This window comes from Loxodonta africana, chromosome 1 (assembly GCF_030014295.1).
Source record: "Loxodonta africana isolate mLoxAfr1 chromosome 1, mLoxAfr1.hap2, whole genome shotgun sequence".
Taxonomy (NCBI): Eukaryota; Metazoa; Chordata; class Mammalia; order Proboscidea; family Elephantidae; genus Loxodonta; species Loxodonta africana.
This window is the reverse complement of record NC_087342.1, coordinates 228,563,099-228,589,523: the sequence shown is the minus strand read 5'-3', so window position 1 is coordinate 228,589,523 and position 26,425 is coordinate 228,563,099. Positions and strand designations below refer to the sequence as shown.

Genomic DNA, 26,425 nt, shown 5'->3' with positions numbered 1-26,425 from the left:
AAACACCATGTGCAAAACATGGGCACTGGCAGCATGTTCTGCCATATGGACTGAGGAGTAGAGGATGCTAGAAGAGGGGAGGGAGGCACGGAGCACGGGAAAGAGACAGAGAGAAGAAAAGCCCTTCCCAGATCCAGGCCATACAGTCTTCCAGTCTCCAGTTCCAGTCTGAGGCCCACCCAGAGCCCAGCCTGCATTCCAAGAGATAGTCCAGAATCTTTCCAATTAATTCCCTTTTCTGAGTAAGTCAGTCAAGATAGGTGTCTATAGGAACCTGGGGGGCAGTGAGTTTTATGTAAATGGAGAAGGAACAACCCAGTAAAGGAGGATGAGAATGGCTGCACGACTCAAAAGAATGTAATCAATGTCACTGAACAGTACACGTAGAAACCATTGAATTGGTGTATGTTTTGCTGTGTATATTCTCAACAACAACAAAAAAATAAAATAGATTAGAGCCCCTAATAATAGAGGGCTCCAGAGTCTTTTTTGCTGGCTGTTTTGAAACAGAAATACAGAAATCTGTAAGTGGTCCACGGAACCCAGCAGGCAAGTCATTCTTCTGATCTGCTTCCAGGGCAGAGGTCAGACAGGGTCACCCGGCAACTCTGCTTCTCTCCAGGCCAGCTCGGGGTCCACTGCAATTTTCTGGCAGGCCCTTGGGCCACAAGTTAACTGCTCTAGCTAACCTACCAACTAATGCTAGATTACAGGGGAAGTGAGTTGTTCTCTATCCCACACCCGTGCTTTGAGATTATGATAAAGGAGAGACAAAGCAAGGTTTTCAGGACACACCAAAACCCACTGTGCCTTAAGTATATAGAGACCAAAGTTGATTATTGGTTACCAGTTCGGGTGGGAGGACAGGGGAGAGGAGGATTCACTGCTTAGGAGACACTGAGCGCCTGTGATGGAAAATTTGGGAATGGATAAGAGTGACAGTTGAACAGCATGATGAACTTAAGTTAATAGCACTGAACTGTACATGTGAAGACTGTCGAAACATCAAATGTTTTGTCACGTATATATTTACCACACACACATCACCTGGAGAGCAGACCCCCGGTTCAAGGGCAGCAAGTCAGACCAAGATGAAGCGTGGATGCAGCACCTCCGTTTGACCTGTCAACCACCACAAGGAGAGAAAGAAAATTTGAGCTTAAAAAGCAAAGGGACACCATATTAGACAAGCATGTTGATGGCTTATTATACACGTTTGGTGTGTGGAAAAGGAGCATCTGCTAACTCTAAAGTATGTCAAACTACTTGGTCAAAACAAGCCGCCCCTTGCTGCAGGCAACTGGGTGCACAACTGTGGCGGGCTTCGGGGTTAGCTGTAGTAGCAGAAAAGAGTTGAGGCTTTCTTTTTCTTCATTTTGGGGGTGGGGGGGGTAGGGGGTAGAGCCAAACAGCAGTCTCCTGAATTCAAACAATGAAAAGTCACTGCACAGTCTACTTTCCCCAGCCTCCTGACAGCTGACCGGCACAGCCTTCGCATTACTGATGCCTAAATATCTAAGCATAAGCGGAACAGCTCCGCACTCCACGGAAGCCACTGCCGGTTTCCCATCAGCTGCACACAGATGGCAGCTCAGAGGAGTCCTGTTCCCATTATGCCAACTTGGCAGGAGGCTCACCTGCCACCACCTGAAACACCAATCCCTCCCACCTTTATGCCAAAGCCTCTCAAACACAACGAAAACCCTGCCAGGACGCCCACAGATCGGCATCCTAGAAGCAGCGGGGAAGCAGTCTCATTACAACCCCACCAATTACCAAACGCGGGGAGGGACCTTGCACAGCCTGAAAGAAGTACAGGAGCAATGGAGGCGGGATCCCTGACAACACTGGGTATGAGCCAGCTTTACTAATCTACCCATTTGTATGAGGACAAGCACAGCCCCTGCTACAGCAAACCTGGAGGAAATCCTCCTGAGATGTGAAAAGTTCCACTGTGGACACATTATACACCCTTAAAGTTTTATTTACATTGGAACCATCTCTCCTGGTTTTGTAACCCCAACAGAGATGTCTCGGCTGGAACTGTTTCATTTGAACCATCAAAGACTAAGAGAACGACAGAGTGCACAAATGACGCCAGGGTTTGAAAGCTATCTCCGTGTGTGTGTGCGTGTGTGCCAGTGTCTGTGTTTTGTGTGTGTGTGTGTGTGTGTGTGTGTGTGTGTGTCTGAATGTGTACATACTGGCTAGGAGGAAGCAAAAAATACAGGTTGTTTATTTCATCAGATTCCAAGCAAAGGTGCTTTTCTGAGCTTTCTGGACACACCGGCTTGTCACCAGGTCCTTAGCCACTGACTGTTCCTTGCCTGCTCAGCAAATCAAACTTGCCTCTTTGGAATATGAAGCCAAGTTTCTCACTAGCATGGGTAGCTTAAGTTATTTACAGCTTACTATACTCATTCTGGACACCTTGGTGGCACAGCGGTTAAGAGTTCTGCTGCTAACCAAAAGGTCAGCAGTTCAAATCCATCAGGCACTCCTAGGAAACCCTATGGGGCAGTTCTACCCTGTCCTATAGGGTCGCTATGAGTCAGAATAGACTCAACGGCAACGGGTTTGGTTTTTTGTTGTTGTTTATACTCAGGCCATATCCCCGTATTAAACCTTTCGACAGCTCTCCTCTTGAAATAAAACACCCAAACCCGAAAACATGAGATACAAGGCCCATCACAAAATGAGCTCTCTCCCACCAAGGCCTCTGAATTTCCTGGGGGAAGCCATTTCTGACCCGTAACTAGCTCAACTTCTGCCTTTCTGCCTTGTTCTTCTCCTTCATACATATGTACATATGTATGTATGTGTGAATGAATGACCAAACAGATGGATAAATACGATAGTTATCACATCGGTCAGCATGTATTTGGACACAAGTAACAGATAACCCCAAAACGAGTTGACATGTTGTTGTTCTTAAGGGCTGTCGAGTACCTGTGTACACCTGAAGGAAACACTGCGTGGTCCTGTCCAATCTCCACAATCATTGCCACACTTGAGCCCACAGTTGCACCCACTATATAAATCCATATTCATTGAGGGTTTTCCTCTTTTCGCCGACCCTCTACCAAGCATAATTTCCTTCTCCAGGTACTGATCTCTCCTGATAACATGTCCAAAGTACTTGAGATGAAGTCTTGCCATCCTTGCATCTAAGGAGCATTCTGGCTATACTCCTTCCAAGACAGATTTGTTCATTCTTTCTGGCAGTCCACAGTATATTCAATATTTTTGTCAACACCTTACTTCAAAGGTATCAATTCTTCTTCAGTCTTCCTTATTCATTATGTGCCTTTCACATGCATATGTTGCTGTTGTTAGGTGCCATCAAGTCGGTTGTGACTCATTGCGACGCTATGTACAACAAAACAAAACATTGCCCAGTCCTGCGCCATTCGCATGATCGGTGTTATGCTTGAGTCCACTGTTGCAGCAACTATGACAATCCACCTCATTCAGAGCCTTCCTCTTCTGTTCTAACTGTCTAATTTACCAAGCATGATGTCCTTCTCTAGTGACTAATCCCTCCCGACAACATGTCCAAAGTACGTGGGATGAAGTCTCGCCATCCTCGCTTCTAAGAACCATTCTAGCTGTACTTCTACCAAGAAAGATTTGTTTGTTCTTTTGGCAGTCCATGGTATATTCAATATTCACCAGAATTCAAAGGTTTCGATTTTCCTTACTGAATTCTTGGCTTTCGCATGCATCGCGAGACAACTGAAAATACAATGGCTTAGTTAGGCGCACCTTAGTTCTCAAGGTGACATCTTTGCTTCTTAACATTTTAAAGAGGTTTTTTTGCAACAGATTTGTCCAGTGCAATACAGCTTTTGATTTCTTGACTGCTGCTTCCACAGGCACTGATTATCGATCCAAGTAAAATGAAACCCTTGACAATGTCAATATTTTCCCTGTTTATCACGACGTTGCTTACTGGTTCAGCTGTGAGGATTTTTGGTTTCTTTATGTTGAAGTGTAATCCATTCTGAAGGCTGCGGCCTTTCATCTTCATCAGTAAGTGCTTCAAGTCCTTTTTGCTCTCAGCAAGGAAGGCTGTGTCATTTGCATATCACAGGCTGTTAATGAGCCTTCCTCAAATCCTGATGCCCCATTCTTCTTCATATAGTCCAGCTTCTCAGATTATTTCCTCGGCATACAGACTGAATGAGTATGGTGAAAGGCTACAACCCTGAAGCACACCTTTCCTGACTTTAAACCATGCAGTATCCCCTTGTTCTGTCTGAATGACTGACTGCCTCTTGGTCTATACACAAGTTCCACACAAGCACAATTAAGTGTTCTGGAATTCCCAGTCTTTGCAATGTTATCCATAATTTGTTATGATCCCCACAATCGATACCTTTGCATAGTCAATAAAACACAGATAAAAATCTTTCCAGTATTCTCTGCTTTCAGACAGGATCCATGTGACATCAGCAATGATATCCCTCAATCCACGGCTCCTTCTGAATTCAGCATGAATTTCCGGCAGTTCCCTGCAATCGCTTTTGAATGATCTTCAGCAAAATTTTACTTGCCTGTGATATTAACGATGTTGTTTGATAATTTCCACAGCCTGTTGGGTCACCTTTCTTTGGAATGGGCATGGATATGGATCTTTTCCAGTCAGTTGGCTAGGTAGCTGTCCACCAGATTTCCTGGCATAGATGAGTGAGCGCTTCCAGCATTACATCCATTTGTCGAAAAATCTCAATTGATACTCCAGAAGCCTTGTTTTTCACCAATGCATCCAGCGCAGCTTAGATTTTTTCCTTCAATACCATCAAATCCTCATCACATGCTACCTCCTAAAAGGGCTGAACGTCAACCAATTCTTTTTGTTAAAGTGACTCTGTATATTCTTTCCATCTTCTTTTGTTGTGTCATTGAATATTTTGCTCATAGAATCCTTCAATATTGCAACTCGAGGCTTGAATTTTTTCTTCAGTTCTTTCAGCCTGAGAAATGCCAAGCGTGTTCTTCCCTTTGGTTTTCCATCTCCAGGTCTTTGCGCGTGTCATTACAATACTTTGCTTTGTCTTCTCGAGCTGCACTTTGAAATCTTTTGTTCAGCTCTTCTACTTCATCATTTTTTCCTTTCACTTTAGCTGCTCGACATTCACGAGCAAGTTTCAGAGTCTCTTCTGACATCCATTTTGGTCTTTTTTTCCTTTTCTTGTCTTTTTAATGACCCTTTTGCTTTCTTCATGTATGAAGTCCTTGATATCACTCCACAACTGGTCTGGTCTTCGGTCATTAGTGTTCAGTGAGTCAAATCTATTCTTGAGGTGATTGATCTCTAAATTCAAGTAGGATACACTTAAGGCAGAAACCCTGGTGCCACAGTGGTTAAGTGCTATGGTGGCTAACCAAAGGATCGGCAGTTCAAATCCACCAGGCGCTCCTTGGAAACCCTATGGGGCAGTTCTACTCTGTCCTATAGGGTCGCTATGAGTCGGAATCGACTCGAGGGCACTGGATTTTTTTTTTATATATACTTAAGGTTGTTCTTTGGCTCTCGTCGACTTGTTCTAATTTTCTTCAGCTTCAATTTGAACTTAAATAAGTGCAACTGATGATCTGTTCCACAGTCAGCCCCTGGCCTTGTTCTGACTGATGATATTGAGCTTTTCCATCATCTCTTTCCACAGATGTAGTCGATTTGATGCCTGTGTATTCCATCCGGTGGTATCCAAGTGTACAGTGCCATTTATGTTGTTGAAAAAGGGTATTTCCAATGAATAAGTCATTGGTGTTGCAAAACTCTATCATGCAATCTCTGGCATTGTTTCTATCACCAATGCCATATATTTCAACTACTTACCCTTCTTTTTTGTTTCCAACTTTTGCGTTCCAATCACCAGTAATTACTGATGCATTTTGATTGCATGTTTGATCAATTTCAGACTGCAGAAGCTGGTAAAAATCTTCAGTTTCTTCATCTCTGGCCTCAGCAGTTGGTGCATAAATTTGAACAATAGTTGTATTAACTCGTCTTCCTTGTAGGTGTAGGGATATTATCCTGTCACTGACAGCATTGTATTTCAGGACAGATCTTGAAATGCTTTTTTAATGATGAGTGCAACGCCATTCCTTTTCAAGTTGTCATTCCCGGCATAGTAGACCATATGAGTACCCAATTCAAAATGGCCAATACCAGTCCATTTCAGCTCACCAATGCCTAGCATATCAATCTTCAAGTGTTCCATCTGACGTAAAGATACAAAATTTATTTCATGTAACAAGCAAAGGCAGGGTGAGTGCCAGGTGTGGATCGCCAGGCCTCTGAGGTTTTTTCTCTAATGTCTTCTTGACCTTGTCCCCTCTCATGTTGGCTTCATGTTCACACTAGTAGCAAGATGGCTGTAATGGTTCCAGGCACCATATCCAGACGTGCAGACAACTTTAGGGGACAAACAGGTCATCTTCCCTCATGCTGTCACTCTAAGGTTGAGGAAGGTTTTCCCAGAACCTCCTAGCAGATCTGTACTTGTCCCATTGGCCAGGACTACATCACTGGCTAGTTGTTGTTAGCTGTCCCCAACTCATGGTGATTCCATGCACAACAGAAAGAAATGCTGCCCAGTCCTGTGCCATCCCCATGATCAGTTGTGTATCGGACTATTGTGATCAACGGGGCTTTCACTGGTGGTTTTCAGAAGTAGGTCATCATGCCTTCCTTCCTAGCCTTCGTTTGGAAGCCCACTGAAACCTGTACGGCGTCACAGCAACATGCATGCCTCCACCAACAGGTGTTGGCTGTGCGTGAGGTGCGTTATCAAGGAACCGAATCCAGGTCTTCCACATGGAAGGTGAGAATTCTTACCCCACAGCATTCCCCTATGGCTTACAGGGCCCAGAGTGACGGGCTGAAATTAATCTGGATTTCCCCCTGGCAGGGGATGGGGTCACCCTTCCCAGAGTCATGTGGAGGAGGGGAGGATATATAAACAAAATCCCAATCCCATTAAGAAGGAAGGATGCTAGACATGCTCTCAGCAAGGTCCGCTAGTTATCAGTGTGGGACATATGCTGTTGTCCCGATGTTCCCCGAGAGAAGGCCTCCACAGCCTAGCCCTCAGTTGAATCTTTAAAAATGGCAGGACTGACACGGAAAGGAGGCCACAGGGTGGCCGAGGGTGCAAGAGACGGGAGGCAGGATTCATCTGCAGGAGGTGTGGACGCGAGTCCCAAGACTTCTGCGAGACAGCTGTAGGACCAGGGGCAAGTCCCTCAGCCTTCGTTTTCTCATAAAATGACAAAAAAACAGGAAAACATGTGCTTGACATATCGTGTAAGGTTGTTTTGAAAACCAAATAAAATGGTACACGTGAAAAAATATTCTGAAACTAAGCGCAACGTGAGTGCAAGCTGTAATTACCACTCGCAGTAGAAATAATCACGAACCCCTGAGAAAGCCTCCTTGAAGAAAGGCTGAGGGGCCTCTCTGGCGAAAATGCAGCAGGACCAGCCTACGACAGGACGTTTGCTTTAGGAAACTGGATTCCTCTGATTTACCAGGGACTTGCTTGGAGGTTTTCCGGCACGATCCACTGATGCTCTCCAATAGCTGGGACAGAACGTGACTACACAAACTGTCTCACAGGTCTGCCAAAAGCAAAGGCAGCATCCTCCTCTCTGCTCATTCACCGACCCTCCTCCTCCAGCGTGCACAGCTCTCTGGTTCTCACTGTTTTCTAAGCGGAAAAGTAGGGCGGTGGCGTTTTACAAGTCAGAAAAGGTTAAGAATTTTTTTTTTTTTTAATTTAAGGTGCTGTTATTTAGGAGAGGGAACACTGATTTGAAGGTACAAGGTCACCCACGAGAAAGCTCAGCCCAAATCCAATTAAGGAGCAGGAGTTCAGAAGGCCATGGATAATAAATTCTGCAGCATCTAAGGACTTGCCGCTAATGTCATTTTTACCAGGCATTGTAAGCATGAAGCCACCCAACACGTAACCTGTGCTGCCTAATTTCCTGTCTGCCCTGCCCACTACCTATTTCAATTCCTCCATCTCCACTTAAAGCAAGGGTAGACATTGGCAAGCAAGCCACAGAGAAGCCAAACCTACCTAAAAAGACAGACATGAACTTATACATGCCAACCACTTTTTTTTCATTAGATACAACATGCTTCATCTACACAATAAAGTAGGAAGCCTGATCATGTCTAGCACCAAGATTCTGGAGTGTGAAGGCAATGATAATCTGGGTTTATGTATTAGCTTTCTTTGATGTCTTACCAGTTGTATACGTTGTCACACATAGCGCTCCCATCTGTGTCCGAGTAGAACTGGGCTCCATAGAGTTTTCAATATCTGATTTTTCAGAAGTAGATCACAAGGCCTTTCTTCCAAGGTACCATTGGGTGGACTCAAACCTCTAACCTTCATTTAGCAGCTGAGCACGTTAATCATTTGCACCACCCAGGAACTCCTCCATGCAGCTACGCCCACCAAAGGCAACTATCTCTTTAGTTTGACCATTCTTAACCAAAGTCACCTTTTAGAATCCAAAATTTTTTCTTCTTTATGACCCCAGTGCATGAAGTTTAACTACGTGGTGCTCATAACAGTTATCTGGTCAAGCCAGAAGTAAGAGTCCTGAAGAAAAGACTAAGGTGTGCAAAGACCTTGCATTGTGAAAACAAGACTCAAATTTCAGCCGCAGCCAATCTGGTGGGTTGAGAAGGGCACCACAAAAGCATGAACTACAGGTGAGCAGACATTCCCACCTGGAGCCATGTTTACCTGGACTTTTGGAGTCACATATTTAAGGCAAAAGAACCTTTTTGAAATAAAATATATCTTCACCTAAATACGTTGCTGCTGTTGTTAGATGCTGCCAAGTTGGTTCCAACTCATAGCGACCCTGTGTACAACAGAAGGAAACACTGCCCAGTCCTGCACCATCTTCACAATCATTGTTATGCCTGAGCCCGCTGTTGCAGCCACTGTGTCAATCCACCTCATTGAGGGTCTTCCTGTTTTTCGCTGACCCTCTGCTTTACCAAGAATGATGTCCTTCTCCAGGGACCGGTCCCTCCTGATAACAAGTCCAAAGTATGTGAGACGTAGTCTCGCCATCCCTGCTTCTAAGGAGCATTCTGGTTGTACTTCTTCCAAGACAGATTTGTTCGTTCTTTTGGCAGTCCATGGTACATTTGATATTCTTTGCCAACATCACAATTCAAAGGTATCAATTCTTTGGTCTTCTAAATAGGCTGGCAGTTTATATTAGAGTCAACCGATCTTAGTAATTTTTTCAATTGTTATTTATGTGCTTTTTAAATTTAGAAGGGAACTAGAGAATTAGAAGAGAGAACATACTTCTTTCAAGGTGTCCCCATATACACGTTGTTTTTATTAGGTACCGTCAAGTCACTTCCGACTCTTAGCAACCCTATGCAACAGAATGAAACACCGCCCCGTCATGCACCATCCTCACAATCATTGCTGTTTGAGGCCACTGTTGCAGCCACTGTGTCAACCCATCTCATTGCGGGTCTGCCTCTTCTTCGGTGGCCCTCTACTTTACCAAGCATGATGTCCTTTTCCAGGAACTGGTCCCTCCTGATGACATGTCCAAAGTATGTGAGACGTAGTCTCGCCATCCCTGCTTCTAAGGAGCATTCTGGCTGTATTTCTTCCAACACAGATTTGTTCCTTCTTCTGGCAGCCCATGGTATATTCTGTTTTCTTCGGCAATACGGTAATTTAAAAGCATCAGTTCTTTTTCAATCTTCCTTATTCATTGCCCAGCTTTCACATGCATATGAGGCGAGTGAAAACACCATGGCTTGCGTCAGACACACCTTAGTCCTCAAAATGACACCTTTGCCTTTTAATACTTTAAAGAGGCCTTTTGCAGCAGATTTGCCCGATGTAATACGTCATTTGATTTCTTTACTGCTGCTTCCATGGGCATTGATTGTAGATCCCAGTAAAATATAATCCTTGACAACTTCAATCTTTTCTCTGCTTATCATGATATGTTTTTTTGGTTCAGTTGTAAGGATTTTGTTTTATGTTGAGGTGTAATCTATACTGAAGGCTATAGTCTTTGATCTTCATCAGTGAGTGCTTCAAGTCCTCTTCACTTTCAGCAAGGAAGGTTGTATCATCTGCGTATCACAGGTTGTTAATGAGTCTTTCTCCAATCCTGATGCTGCATTCTTCTTCTTGGATTATTTCCTCAGCATATAGATCGAATAAGTATGGTGAAAGGACACATATACATATGCTTCACATTAAGTCACAATTAAAATATTAAGAATAAATGTTAATCATATTAGCATAATAAGAATAAGGTGCAGAAGGTTGTAAATCTCAGGCAACATTTAAATTCCAAACACAAAACAATATGGGGGCCAAGATACACAGAATAGAGTGTGACAGTGATGAAACCACTGGACTAAAAATTAAGTAGCTGAAGATCGGAATCCTAGCTGAGTCACTCGTTCAACAGCCTCAGATAAACCTCCTGCCCTACTTACCTGGCATTTCCTATAAAATAGTTTGCTTCTCAAAATAGCATTGTGCAATAACAGCAGTGCTGAAGGCCAGGTAGACACAAAGTGGAGAGGAGTTAACCAAATGTGAACTTCCAGGGAGCTCATTCATTATCTAGTCTGTGATTGGGTCCAGGCCCCCTGGAAGCCTCCTTCTTCTCACATCTCACCTGGAGTCCTCTTTACTGCTCATCTGTGCCAAAGGAGATTCAACTCAAAACCCATGCTGCCAGTCATTAACCATCTAGTAAAGGTTTGATAACAACTGGCTAAAATGAAAAGATTGAAGTAAGTATCTTATACTAAATCTCCAGAGATCATTTATGTCTTTCACATGACAGTTCTTACCCTTCTTACCACAAATAAAGCTTTGGCTGTCTCGTATACTCTACAGAAATAGACCAATTCCCCAAAGCCATGCTTGTGTCATCTTTCTGTATCACTGTGAAGGAGAAAGAATGGCAACATCCGAACACTGGGAAGGACAGCCGATGAAATTTCTATTTTCCATGACTATTAGTCATGCCCAGGAGACCACAGTTATTCACAAAACACAGAAAGCCAGGAGAGGGAAGACAGTGTGATATGCCAAGGCTCTCAGAATTAAAAACGACACTCACACCATTTGTGAACCATATTGCCAACCTTGAGGCTTCTTTATTTCACAACAAACTTATTACACTAGATCTATGGAAAGCTGATTTTGAAGCACCTCATAAACCCTATTGCTTCTACATATACCTCTGTAAAGAACACCATTTGTCACCTAGGAGGGACCTACAATGTCACTTCACACTTCTCCATCACATTGCTTGCACGTAACATACAAATCTTATTCACCACAACTGACTACTTTTAAAAGTCACAAAATTTTTCAAAACATTAATTTTCATCGATCAAAAAATTTAAATGCATTCCACAGAGCAATGGCACTGTGCACCTTGTTAATGTTCTTCTAGAAAAGCTGTGGTGGTGATTATTTAAACCTGCAGGTGGACGCAATTAGATAAAATTGAGCGATGGCAACAATCAGTGAATTTCTTATATCAGCACTTTGCTCTCCTCTGATAGCTGAGACCTGGCTGTCGCGGCCATTAGAGTGGCAAGGAGGAGGGAGACGCAAAATCAAACACGAACAGGGTGCCATAAATCCACAGAGGCTGGGAACTGATGCTCTAGTAGGGTTTAGCGGATAGATTCTGGGCAGCACCCCAATCCCACACCACTTAATTTATTCCTTAGAGTTCCTCAGACTCAAAGATGTGCAAAGAGACAAAACATTACGTGTGCCGCTGTCATGCTCCTTTCTGTCACTTGATTAAAAATTATTACTAATAGAATAAGACAGGCAAACTAGGAGCTATCTTTTATCGAGAGTGGTTGTGTTTACGCCAAGCATTTCAAATACTACAGAATTTATTACATTATTCAGGTGCTAGAAAATGAATTCCGAAAAGTAAATTTCCTACATATGAAACACAAGACCGCAATTCTCATTTCACAGGAAAAGATGGGAAGAAGAAAAACGAGGGGTGCTAACCACTTGTGAGACCCAGAAAATGTGATCAGAGTTTTAACCACATCCACCTGGCTCTCCCACACTCCAATCTCCTTACGCTTCTTTTTCTCAGACACACTGAACCCAGGCATCATATTTTAAAGGCATTCTTCTCTACTCTGACAAAGTCAATGCTATAGTTAAACTTTCTGGCTACTTACTGATTCTAAACAGGAACTCTGGCTACTTAAAACCTCAGCTTGGGCTGGCCAGGGTTTTATAAACACAGCACAGCCTCACATCTTACAATGCACGTTGTGATATTCTTACCATCGGAGCTGAATTTGCCCATCTAGTTTTATGGCTAAGAAGGTTGGATGCAGCTTAAGAAACTGCTCGTGTGCAAAGATAATCCTGTACACCCACAGCATGTACTAACCTCACTGCTGACCAACTTTTCACAGACAGTAAAGCTGTCCCGACCTAATGGCTCAGCTAGTCCTCAGCGAGGATCTGTGATGCTCCTGCTTTACTGTTAACCATCAGTAACAGTGACAGGGAGGCAACACACACTCTTAATAGTCAAAGATGAGGGAACGCTACAATACGGGAAAATAACATGGCATGGTGCTGAAAGGGATTTCTACCCAAGACTCTTCATTTCCTTTGTTAGAAATTCAAAATTGCACACAGACACACACATCAGAGGAGTAACTGTCTCAAGAAATTTAAACTTACTTTCCTTTTGTCACTGACAAGAAACTGGTAAAAGAAACAGCCAGCAGGATGAAGAAATTCTGAACTCAGTGATATCTGCCTATAAGATTGAAGCGGAATTCACAAACACTGAGCAGTGTTTTTTGAAAGCAGATACAAGGAGTCTTCAGAACAGTCTCCCAACTAATAACTAGTTGGATCAATAGCTGAAACTTAAAAGCTAAGGCTGAAGCATCTTTCATAAAAATATATTCATTAAAGGGCCAAATTCTTAGCCTTGATCAGACTTTCACAGAGCTGACACCACAAAAACCCAGGCCCTGTGGCTCTGACAGGCCCATTCCAAAGTGGGACATGCCCAAGTATTAAGACTACTAAGAGAAGGAACAGCAGATAGAATCATAACAACATAATACCTTTTCTTATGCATTACCAAAATCATTTCACATCCATTAAGGTCTAAACAGAGTCTTTAATTTTTTTTAAGTGAGAAATTAATATCTTAAACTGTAGAGGGTGTTATCTTTCTCAAAGCTCTTCACATTCATTTTGACTCTAACTGTGCTTTTGATTAAAAATCAGAACAGTAAGAAAGATGCTCAAGTAAATCTCCGCTCTCTACACGGCACCACTGCACAGCCACCCACTAATTTCCCACACTCCCCAACCTGTCACACCATCGCAGTCAGAGGCTTTCCATGAGCACCTACATTCCAATTCTATTCTTAAAACGCTCTTTATCCAAAGGGCGAGTATCCTTGATACCACACAAGTACAAAGACTGTGATTCGTACTTTCTGATATCAGAAAAATACATTTGGTTCTGCATTATCCACACTTGAAGGGGAAATAGCATAAATTTTAAAAACCACGAATAACCCAGAATTTTATTTCTGACCAATCATTTTCTGAGAAACGGAGTTTACCCACTGGTATAGGTCCTAACATGCCCAAAAGTGGTGGGTACAGAGATCTGAAAGGCCAAGTTTATCAGAATTTACAGTAATTTACGGCGATGTGGCAAAATTTACTGTTTCTGATCAAAGCATTCATTTAATTTTAACTAAATAGGTAATGAGCATCTATTTCCCTGTCTTCATGGAATGCCTTTATCCCCTTTCATTAAAATCACCCCAACTCTCCTACAGAGAATGACTTCTCCCCCTTCCGCAGGGTCTCTGTTGGACTGTGAACTGACAGTCATACTGCATTCACACATACACACAGCCAAAGGGTAGGCAAATCACCCTGACTAGGCTAATCTCATTCTCTCTCTGGGAAATCTGAATCTTATATCCCAAGAATGAAACCGGCCTGTACAGACTCTTTGAGACCATGAGATCTGACAGACTAGATCCTCCCAGCTGGCATGATTCTTGGCCTTGTCAAAGCCTCGTTGTCCAGCATTTTCTAATCCTACACTATTTCTGGGAGCCCTAGTGGTGCAGTGGTTAAGAGCTCAGCTGCTAACCACAAGGTTGGCAGTTCAAATCTACCAGCCGCTTCTTGGAAACCCTATGGGGCAGTTCTACAATGTAATATAGAGTCACTATTACTCAGAATCGACTCCACAGCAACGGGTTTGGTTTTCGGTTATACTATTTCTGGGTCAGTGGTGGCTCAGTGGTAGAACTCTCATCTTCCACACGGGAGACCAGGTTCAATTCCTAGCCAACGCACCTGATGCACACCCACCACCAATCTGTCAGCAGAGGCTTGTGTGCTGTTGTGATGCTGAGCAGCTTCCAGTGGAGCTTCCAAACTAAGATGGACAAGGAAGAAAGGCCTGGTGATCTACATTCAAAAATCAGCCAATGGAAACCCTATTGATCACAATGGTCCAATCCATGACCAATCACAGGCATGGCACAGGACCAGGCAGCATGTCCTTCCATTGTGTGTGGGTTCACCATAAGTAGGGGGCTCACTTGAAGGCCGCTACATACTACTTCTAAAGGCTGTACCTAAAATTCTGGAACCTACCTTTTTTATTCAATAATGTATCATAGCCATCTTTCCAGACTGGTTAACATAGATTCATATCACTATTTTCAATGCCTGCATGCAGTGTGAAAGTATCAAAATCTATTTTATCAATTCCTTGTGTAAGGTATGTTCAGTTGTTTACTATGCACTTGCATCTTTTCTGACTTTTCCTATTATTTCTTTAGGATAAATTCCTAAATATGGACTACCTGAGTCAAAGGCTATGCACATTTCACACTCTGATACATAGTTGCATCAATACCAAATAAGCATATCATTTTCTGCCCCCAGTGAGAGTATCTGAGACGGCACATTTCCCTGCATCCTCACCCACGCTGGGAATTACCATCATCCTTTTCCCATTGCAGACTGGGAGACGTCCAAAAATTAAGACTACCAAGAGAAGGAATAGCAGAAGTAATCACAATAATATTGTGCTTTATATTAAGCTTTACCAAGTAGATTCACATCTATTAAGGCCTAAGCTGAGTCTAAATTATATTGCCAATATAAGACCTAAAATTAGTATCTTCTTTTTCCTCTTAATTTCATTTCTTAATTACTACTAAAATTACTATTTTAATAAGTTTGTTGGCCATTCAATCCTGAAGTACAACGCTGTCAGTGACAGGATGATATCCACATGCCTACGAGGAAGACCAGTTAATACAACTATTATTCAAATTTACACACCAACCACTAAGGCCAAAGATGAAGAAATTAAAGATTTTTACCAACTTCTGCAGTCTGAAATTGATCAAACATGCAATCAGGATGCACTGATAATTACTAATGATTGGAATGCAAAAGTTGGAAACAAAGAAGAAGGATCCGTAGTTGGAAAATATGGCCTTGGTGATAGAAATGATGCCAGGGATTGCATGACAGAATTTTCCAAGACCAACAACTTCTTCATTGCAAATAACTTTTTTCACCAACATAAATGTCAACAATACACATGGACCTCACCAGATGGAATACACGGGAATCAAATCGACTACATCCGTGAAAAGAGACGATGGAAAAGCTCAAAATCATCAGTCAAAACAAGGTCAGGGGTCGACTGTGGAACAGACCATCAACTGCTCATATGCAAGTTCAAGTTGAAGGTGATGAAAATTAGAAAAAGTCCACAGGAGCCAAAGTACAACCTTAAATATACCTCACCTGAATTTAAAGACCATCTCAAGAATTGATGTGCTGAACACTAATGAAAGAAGACCACACAAGTTGTGGAATGACAACAAGGTCATCATACATGAAGAAAGCAAGAGGTCATTAAAAAGACAGAAAGGAAAGAAAGAAAAGACTGAGATGGATGTCAGAAGAGACTTTGAAACTTGCTCTTGAATGTCGAGTAGCTCAAGCAAAAAGAAGAAATGATGAAGTAAAAGAGTTGAACAGAAGATTTCAAAAGGCAGCTCAAGAAGACAAGTATTATGACATGTGCAAAGACGTGTAGATAGAAACCGAAAGGGAAGAACACACTCAGCATTTCTCAAGCTGAAAGAACTGAAGAAAAAATTCAAGCCTCAAGCTGCAAATTTGAAGGATTCTATGGGTTATATATTAAACGACACAGGAAGTATCAAAAGAAGATGGAAGTACACAGAGTCACCATATCAAAAAGAATTCATCGACGTTCAACCATTTCAGGAGGCAGCATACAATGAGGAACCGGTGGTACTGAAGGAAGAAGTCCAAGCTGTTCTGAAGGCACTGGGGAAAAACAAGTCTCCAGGAACTGACAGAACATCAACCGAGATGTTCCAACAAACAGATGCAGTGCTGGGAAGTACTCACTCATCTATGCCAAGAAATTTGGAGGACAGCTACCCAGCCAACTTACTGGAAGAGATCCATATTTATGCCTATTCCCAAGAAAGGTGATCCCACTGAATGTGGAAATTACAGAACAATATTATTAATATCACACGCAAGCAAAATTTTGCTGAAGATCATTCAAAAACGGCTGCAGCAGTATATCAACAGAGAACTGCCAGAAATTCAGGCCAGTTTCAGAAGAGGAAGTGGAACCAGGGATATCATTGCTGATGTAAGATGAATCCTGGCTGAAAGCAGAGAATACCAGAAAGATGTCTACCTGTGTTTTATTGGCTATGCAAAGACATTCAACTGTGTGAATCATAACAAATTACGGATAACATTGCAAAGAATGGGAATTCCAGAAAACTTAATTCTGCTAATGAGGAAACCGTACATAGACCAAGAGGCAGTCGTTTGAATAGAACAAGCGTATACTTCGTGGTTTAAAGTCAGGAAAGGTGTGTGTCAGGGTTATACCCTTTCACCATACCTATTCAGTCTGTACGCTGACTAAATAATCCGAGAAGCTGGACTATATAAAGAAGAACAGGGCATCAGGACTGGAGGAAGACTCATTAACAACCTGCGTTATGCAGATGGCACAACCTTGTTTGCTGAAAACGAAGAGGACTTGAAGCACTTACTGATGAAGATCAAAGACCACAACCTTCAGTATGGATTACACCTCAACATAAAGAAAACAAATATCCTCACAACTGGACCAATAAGCAACATCAGGATAAATGGGGAAAAGACTGAAGTTGTGAAGGATTTCATTTTACTTGGATCAACAAACAACACCCATGGAAGCAGCAGTTAAGAAATAAAAAGACGCATCGATTGGTCTCAACCCACCTGGCTCAAAGGAGAATGAAGAACACCAAGGACACAAGGCAATTACGAGCCCAGGAGACAGAAAGGGCAACATAAACCAGAGACTACATCAGCCTGAGATCAGAAGAGCTAGATGGTGCCCGGCTACAACCGATGACTCCCTGACAGGGAACACAACAGAGAACCCCTGAGGGAGTAGGAGAGCAGTGGGATGCAGACCCCAAATTCTCATAAAAAGGCCAGACTTAACGGCCTGACTGAGACTAGAAGGACCCTGGTGGTCATGACCCCCAGACCTTCTGTTGGCCCAGGACAGGAACCATTCCCAAAGCCAACTCTTCAGACGGGGATTGGACTGGACAATGGGTTGGAGAGGGATGCTGGTGAGGAGTGAGCTTCTTGGATAAGGTGGACACTTTAGACTATGTTGGCATCTCCTCCCTAGAGGGGGGATGAGAGAGTAGAGGGGGTCAGAAGCTGACGAAATGGTCACGAAAAGAGAAAGCGGAAGGAGGGAGCGGGTTGTCTCATTAGGGGGAGATCAATTGGGAGTATGTAGCAAGGTGTATGTAAGTTTTTGTGTGAGAGACTGACTTGATTTGTAAACTTTCACTTAAAGCACAATAAAAAAATTTTTTTAAATTCAAAAGACGCATTGCATTGGGCAAATCTGCTGCAAAGGCCCTCTTTAAAGTGTTAAAAAGCAAAAAGTCACCTTGAAGACTAAGGTGTACCTGACCCAAGCCATGGTGCTTTCAATCCCCTCATATGCATGTGAAAGCTGGACATGAATAATGAAAACCAAAGAAAAACTGACACCTTTGAATTGTGGTGTTGGGGAAAAATATTGAATATACCATGGGCTACCAAAAGGACAAACAAACCTGTCTTGGGAGAAATATGACCAGAATGCTCCTTAGAAGCAAGGTTGGTAAGACTACATCTCACATACTTTGGACGTGTTGTCAGGAAGGATCAGTCTCTGGGGGTGAACATCAGGCTTGGCAAAGTAGAGGGTCAGCGGAAAAGAGGAATACCCTCAAAGAGATGGGTTGATACAGAGGCTGCAAACAATGGGCTTAAGCACAACAATGATTGTGAGGATGGCGCAGGACCAGGCAGCATTTTATTCTGTTGTACGTAGGGTCGCTACGAGTCGGAACCAAAGTGACAGCACGTAACAACAACACCGGCCATTTATATCTCCTTTTTTCCTTTTAAAAATTGTCTATTTTGACTCCAAGTCTAGAACAGGAAGTGTACAAGATGAGCCTGGAACATCTCATTAAGGAAACAATTACAGACTAGACTACTAGAGAAATGTCAGGACTCGGGAACCAACCTGAATACACTTACTCTGCCCAAAGATAGGGCAATGTGAGCATCCTGGTAATGCAATGGTTAAGCACTCGGCTGCTAACCTAAAGGTTGGTGGTCCTAACTCAGCCACTGGATCTGCAGGAGAAAGACCTGCTCCCATAAAGATTACAGCCAAGAAAATGCTGTAGGGCAGTTCTACTCTGTCACATGGAGTCACTATGAGTCGGAATTGATTCAAAACACCTGACAACAAGGACAATTATTCCAATGGACTGAAACACACCATGTATGCTAAAATACAGGAGTTCATAATGATACTCAAAAAATTTAAACAATCCACGATCTCATGAACCACCGTTGGAGGATGCTAGGGAACTGACACATGATTTTGGAAACTGGTAAATAAAGGAAAAAGAATCAGACGACCTGCCCTCTCTTCCCCACCATCTGTGTCTCAGCGAAACCAAACAACTGACGTAGGGGAGTTTCTTGTGTAGAACTAGGATTTTAGCTAATAAGTATAAAGAGGGGATGACAGACTGTAGCGTACTGCAATCCCTAATGAATCCAGGGATCAAGGTAATGATCAGGAGTGGCTGTTAATATCACAAAAAGACAGAAATCAGACATTATGGATCTCCTGATGGAAATGCTCCTTTCGCCAACATTCCCCCTGAATACACACAACACACAAAACCTGATTCCTCCGACTAAGACTCTAGACAAAACTACCAATGTCCAGGAAATACAAGTATATTTAGCAGTACACGATACGACCTGCAAAGTTCAGTTTCTTCAATAAAAAGTTATAAAGAAAACAAAACAAACAAAAAAGGTAGAGAACTACAGATTAAAAGACACTTGAGATAAATGAACTAACTGCAATGTATACACCTTACCTGGATCTTAATTCAAGACAACAATTCAATATATATATACGACAGTCAGGGAACACTGACTGGATGTTTGATGATATTGTGGGATTTTTTGTTTTTCAAGTAGAGTAATAACTAGTACCAGCTGCCATGGAGTTGGCCCCAGTTCATACAGACCCCATGTGTGTCAGAGTACAACCGTGCTCCATCGGGTCTGTCTTCTGAGGTGCCTCTCGGTGGACTCGAATCGCCAACCTTTTGGTTAGCAGCCAAGCATGCTACCCGTTTGCATCACCCAGGGACCCAATAACATGATTTTTTTTTTTTTTTTAAGGAGTCTCACTCTTTTAGAGACACAACAAAAATATTTACAGATAAAATGATACAACGGCTTGATTTGCTTCAATATAATCCAGGGAGAATGAAGCAGAGAAGAATGTTGCCTACGAGACTGGTCATGCTTTGTAATTGCTGAAGATCGGCGGCAGATATTTTGCTGCCTTACACTAGTCTCACAACTTTTCTAATGCTTAAAAATTTCCAGGATAAAAATTTAAATAATAAAAGATCTTTTTAAAGGAGAATGATCTGCTCATGTTCTAACCCGTTTTTCTAGTGAGGTGTTGTTCATCTCTTTCTTTTTGATTTTTTAGGGCTCTTTATATATTGACATGTCCAATATATATGTTGCCCGTATTCTTCCAGTTTGTCATTTGTCTTTTACGTTCAAGGCATTCTTCGCTTAAAATAACGTACATTGTTTAACACTGTTGTCAATTCTTTTACAGTCTCCTGTTCGGTGTTAAGCTTAGAAAGACTTCACCCATACTAGAATTATATAAACATTTACCTTTATTTCTCTTTAGTGCTTTTAAAATATACTCTTCCATAAAGCAAAATTTATCAACCTTTTGACATTATACAGAAACCCTGGTGGCGTAGTGGTTAAGGGCTACAGCTGCTAACCAAAAGGTTGGCAGTTTGAATCCACCAGGCGCTCCTTGTAAACTCTATGGGGCAGTTCTACTCAGTCCTGCAGGGTCACTAGGAGTCGCAATCGACTCGACGGCAGTAGGTTTGGTGTTTTTTAGTTTTTATAATGTTAGCTAGAAAACAAATCCGTCACTTGCATCATCGGTAAATTTCCGAAAGATAGCTGCACCACACGTAACTGTCCACATGGAAAGAAAGCGACAGAGCCCAGCAAGGACACAAAACATGTATCACTTATGCCCCCATGGAGGGTATGTTTTAAAGATGGACCCTGTATTAAATAATAACTAATTGGTTTTCCGTTATTTTAATTAAAGGAGCCCTGGTGATGAAATGTTTAAGCACTCAACTGTTAACTGAAAGGTTAGCAGTTCAAACCCATGAGCTGCACGGAGGGAGAAAGATGTGGCAATCTGCTTCCATAAAGAGTACAGCCTTAGAAACCCTATGAGTCAGTTCCAGTCTGTCCTGTAGGGTTGCTATGAGACAGAATTAACAGCAATAGGTGTTTTTATGAAAGGTGTCTATAACTTTCAGTAAGAGCTACTGACCATCAGGAGCTTACCACAGTTAACATCTAGTATGTTAAAACGTAGCATGCTAAAACGTAGTAACTAAATTAACATAATCCCAGCCAAAGTACAAGAAATGTGACATTTGAATGTCATACTCTGCCCAGCCCCAGCAGTGTTACTAAGGGCAAATGCACAGTTTCTACAAGGCTTTTGGTAACACTGAAAATACTTCAGACTCCTAACAGGAACCAACACAATAACTAAATCAAGGCATAATGCAGCAGAGGCTTCACTCTGTTTTTTAACACATTTGACAAACCACATGCACAGTTGGGCCCCTGCACCCATCTTCAATCCTTCTCCATCCCCAGGAGTGAACAGGAGACTTCAGGAGCACAGAGAGATTGTAAGTGATGTTGCGAATCCCACTGAACAGATGGAGAAGCGGGTTCCCACCCAGCTTACCCTCACAGAGTAGGCACTGGAACATGGCTGAGTTCAGATACTCGGTGACTCTGCTGCAAGACCAAAAAGAAACACTGGGACTCACACTCTGTCCTACAAACCACCGGTGCACTAAACCCACTGCCATCGTGTCTACTCTGACTCATAGTGACCCTGCAGGACCCAGCAGAAGTGCCCCAAGGGTTTCCAACAAGGAGCTGGTGGGTTGGAACTGCTGACCTTCTGATGAGCAGGTGAGCTAATTAGCCACCAGGGCTCCTAACCATCAGTGAGAGGGTTGGAATTCAGCCTCACGTATGACAGCTATCTCTTTACCATCATACCATCACTTGGGATCTCAGCATCAGTGCTGGATGGTCCCATTTAAAACAGGCTTCACGTGCCACGCATCCTCCGATGGGTTAAAAAATCATCCTTATTCAGAGTTCTGCTGCGGGAGGGAGGAGTGTGATAACCAAACTGCCACTCTTGTTGCTCCACATAAAAACCAGAAAGTTCAATAGCAGACACAGATCTTTTGTAAACGAAAAAGCCACTGTTCTAAAATACACAGTTGTCGTTAGGTGCCATCAAGTCGATCCTGACTCATAGAGGCCCTATGTACAACAGAACAAAATATACAGTAGTCAATACACTGTTATTATTTCTCAGGCCCTGGAAGCAGTCCTGGCTTTCTACTCCTCTTCCAAGTCTGAGAGCTCCACAGTGGTAACTTTTTTCCCTACAGGACTCCCTCTAACTCAGCACTACATACTCCTAGAGGCCAACACCACCTCCCCCATCACCTGAAAAAAACTGCTGCTTTCACAGCCCTTTCTAAAGTAGACCTCTTCCAATTCTGAAAGGAAACACACACCCACTAAGAACTCCTTTATACCAATTAAGAACTACTCTTTAAACTGAGATACTGAACACTAGACTTGGCTGAGATTTATTCACACACCGGTAATCATTTCCAGGGCAGAAAACTATGCAGAATAAGGGAGGACACTTGTCATCCCCTCGCTGGTGATGTGACCATCACTGCACAGTGCTGCGCTCGGCCTGCTTGCCCAGCCGGCAGCCCAGAGCCATGGGCACAGGTGCTCTCTGGACTGCGGTGTGGCTATGGACAAGCCACCCTGTCACGTTTCACCCATCACAGGCTCAAGCCCCAGCAAGCCTGCCCGTGGCCTGGTGACAGAACTCTCCGAGACCACAGCATTATTCCCAGTGGAGCTGCCTGCAAGAACTAAACTGTGAATTGCAAATCCGAGACACACAGAATGAGGAACAGAGAAAAGGACCCCCAAACAGACTCTTGCCTTCAAAACCTTAGACATAAACCTGCCTACTGAAAAGGCTTAATAGACATCCTTGGGTAAGGCACTGCTGATCTGCTGTAAATAAAAAGAGGAGGAAAGCCCCCAAATCCAGAAATCCAAGAAACGTTTTCCTGGCAAAGGGAGTTGGTTATCCCGAAAGAGGAGAGTGTAAGAAGACTTTCCGATCACGGTGGCAATCCAGCAGGTAGAATGCTAGGTCTCCTGTCTACATCTTCCCCGGATAGGACTGTATCACCCTCGTTTCCTTCCACAACGCCAGATCGCCCTCACCTTCCCAAACCTGAAGGGTTGACAGGAAAAAGTAGATTCTTCCCCCTGCTAACCGACCCCACCAGGTCCAACTTTAGCCTTCGCATCGTGCCCTGTTTTCAAGCGAAGGGGAAGGAGGAAGGGTTGGTACTGCGAGCGGAATCTCGGTGATTCGCCAGAGGAAACAGCCCAGACTCCAGACAGCAGGAGCGCCAGGATTTCCATGCAGCTGGCACGACAGGTGACTGGGCGCTGCTCTGCAGACACCCCGCTCCGGGGCTCCAGGGGTGGGGGGCGAGGCTGGAAGCCGGGAAGGTGGGCAGACAGGGAGGGAAGCCCACTGCACTCAGCCGGCGCTGGGCGCACGACGAGGAGCACGGCCCGGCTCCCTGGGGAAACCGTTTTAAGGGGTTTTCTGTCTCCACAATTAAAGAAAAAAATGGCTCCAAGCCAAACGCCCCCTGATTCTCACACACACACGCACGCACCCCGGCTCCTCTCGCCCCATTTTCTCAGACGCCGAGACAAAAGGCGAGCAGAGCGCAGCAGCAGCGGCCGCCACCGGCTCTGGGGCCCGACGCCCGCGCCCCCTGCGCCCCGAAGGGCCCCGGGCGCCCGCCCGCGCTCCCCGCCCCGCCCCGCGCCCCGGCCGGGGTCCCCGCCGCGCCCCGAGCGCCGGCCCGGGGGTCCCGGGCGGGACGGGCGGGGGGCGCGGGCCCACACCCTCGGGCGGCCCCGGCGCGCCCCGCTGTGACAGCCGCCCCGCCGCGCCCCGCGCGCCTCACCTCCGAAGGGCCGTGGCGGCGGCCACCCGGGCTCCCGGCGCCTCCTCCTCCGGCAGCACCGCCGCCGCCGCTCCCCCGTCTCGCCCAGGCTCCGCCTCCCCCGCCGCGGCCGCCACGTGACGCGTCACATGACCGGCGGGGGCGCCTCCCGGGGCCGCCGCTCCGCCCGCGCCGCCGGGGCCCGCGCCCCGCCCAGGACGCCCCGCCGCGCGTACAGCCCTCCGCGCCCAGGCCCGGGGTGCCGGCCCGCTGCCTGCTCCTCCTGCTCGCCGGGCCCAAGAGCGGAGGGAGGGCCCGCGGGACCCTGCACACGCTCACGCACACCCACCCCCGTGCACACCCGAACACACCGCTCACACTCGTGCACACCCACCCCCGTGCACGCCCGCACACACCGTTCACACTGATGCACACACACTCTTGCACACCCACACACCACTCACACTTGTGCACGCCCACACACACCGCTCACACTGATGCACACACACACCACACACCCACACTCATGCGCACCCACACACACATCACACACTCAGATCCACACACACACACTCGTGCACGCCCACACTCGTGCACGCCCACACACCACTCAACTCGTGAACGCCCACACACACCACTCACACTGATGCACACACACACCACACCCACAGTCATGCACACCCACACACACCACACACTCAGATCCACACACACCCACACTCGTGCACACCCACACACACCACTCACCCTCGTGCACGCCCACACTTGTGCACGCCCACACACCACTCAACTCGTGAACGCCCACACTCGTGCACACCCACACACCACTCACACTCATGCACACCACACTCGTGCACACCCACACACACACCACACACTCAGATCCACACACCCACACTTGTGCACACCCACACACACCACTCACATTCGTGAATGCCCACACTCGTGCACACCCACACACCACTCACACTCATGCACACCCACACTCGTGCACACACCACACACTCAGATCCACTCACAGCCACACTCGTGCACACCCACACACACAGCCACAGCCACATTCATTCACGCACATACAACACACACACACATCCGCACATGCCTACACTTACACCACTCGCTCACACCATACACAGCCACACTCACGTTCACACCCATGTTCACACCACAGACGTACCCACCCAGACTCACACTGACCACACAGACTCACACTACCCAGACACCACACACTCATACCACACACACTCTCACATTCGCACCACACACTAACACACCACCACACTCACATCACGTACTCATGCTGCACACACACACCGCAGACACACACATTGCAAACTCACACCACACATAATCATGCACTCATACACACCACACACACATGCTTACACACTTGCACGTAGCCACACACACATAGCAGTCACACCACACACACTCACTCAAACACACCACACAAATGCTCACTCACACACTCACACCACACGCTCAAACCACATAATGCTCACTCTCACACGTCCACTCATCCCACCCATCCCCACCCCAGGCAGCCTTCTCCGCTCGGGTCTGCGCAGCGTGAACAACCAGGAAAACACTTAGCAGCCACTCTAGTCCGAACCTCCCTTAGCTGAGCAATCCTTACCAGCCGATAATGCCAGCGATGATGTCCAGATTGCCCGGACTTAATCTGAGCCGGAAGTGAATGCCACATTGTCTTGAGTTGGATGCCACTAGAAAACACATATTTGCTAGGACTAAGGAGCCCTGGTGGCGCAATGGTTAAGTGCTCAGCTGCCAACTGGTTTCAACCCACCAGCCGCTCCCGGGAAGAAAAGGCCCGACAATCTGCTCCTGTAAAGATTACAGTCTAGGAAACACTATGGGGCAGTTCTACTCTGTCACATGGGAGAGGTCATTATGAGCTGGAATTGACACGATGGTACCCAACTACAACCACATGAGCCAGCGTGGTTCTCCACAGAAGCAGTCATCGGAGTGCCCCTTTGATGCTGATGACCTCAGATGTAGTGTGTCTTTTTTTCAGCTGGTCTTTTGGAGGAAAGACAAGATAGTATCATTTTAACTAGCAGCCTTTCCCCCTATATTGATGTCCTTATACATCCTTCCTTCATTTTCCAGCATGTACTAACAGCATTGTTATTGCATGACTTCACATATTTGTAGTTTAAAAAATTAGGCAAGGTCAGCATCATTTCTTCCTCGATTTGAGGCATAGAATGTTCTATGTAGTTCAGACCAGCAGCCACGCTTTGCCAAAGCTCAGCACTGTTTTCTGTTTTGCCTGTTTGCAAAAGTTTTCAAATCACCTTCAGATTTAAGAACTCCTGCTTCTGTGAATTTCTGCTTGTCAGAAAAAAAGAGAGAGCTGGATGAAAGTCCGTTAAATTCTGAAATTCCATGCCTACGATTTTACAAATGTTGACAGGTGCTATCTACACTTTTCTTTTTAAAAGGTAATTTTTAACGACTATTTTTTTAGGGCCATTTTAGGTTGACAGAAAAATCGGGCAGGAA

At 44.8% G+C, this 26,425-nt stretch overlaps 1 protein-coding gene across 4 annotated transcripts in view; it reads right to left on the bottom strand.

The window, feature by feature from the left end:
• TULP4 (TUB like protein 4) overlaps positions 1-24,000 on the bottom strand; it is a 309,012-nt gene extending 285,012 nt beyond the window's left edge. For 2 of the 4 annotated variants that reach the window (XM_064292791.1, XM_064292782.1), the window contains exon 1: positions 23,918-24,000. The gene's annotated coding sequence lies outside the window, so the exon portion shown is untranslated. Of the gene's footprint in view, positions 1-1,033; positions 23,726-23,917 lie in introns of those variants that run through there. The other 2 variants (XM_064292784.1, XM_064292786.1) reach the window with 2 other exon arrangements.
• Between the last annotated feature and the right edge of the window lie 2,425 nt (positions 24,001-26,425).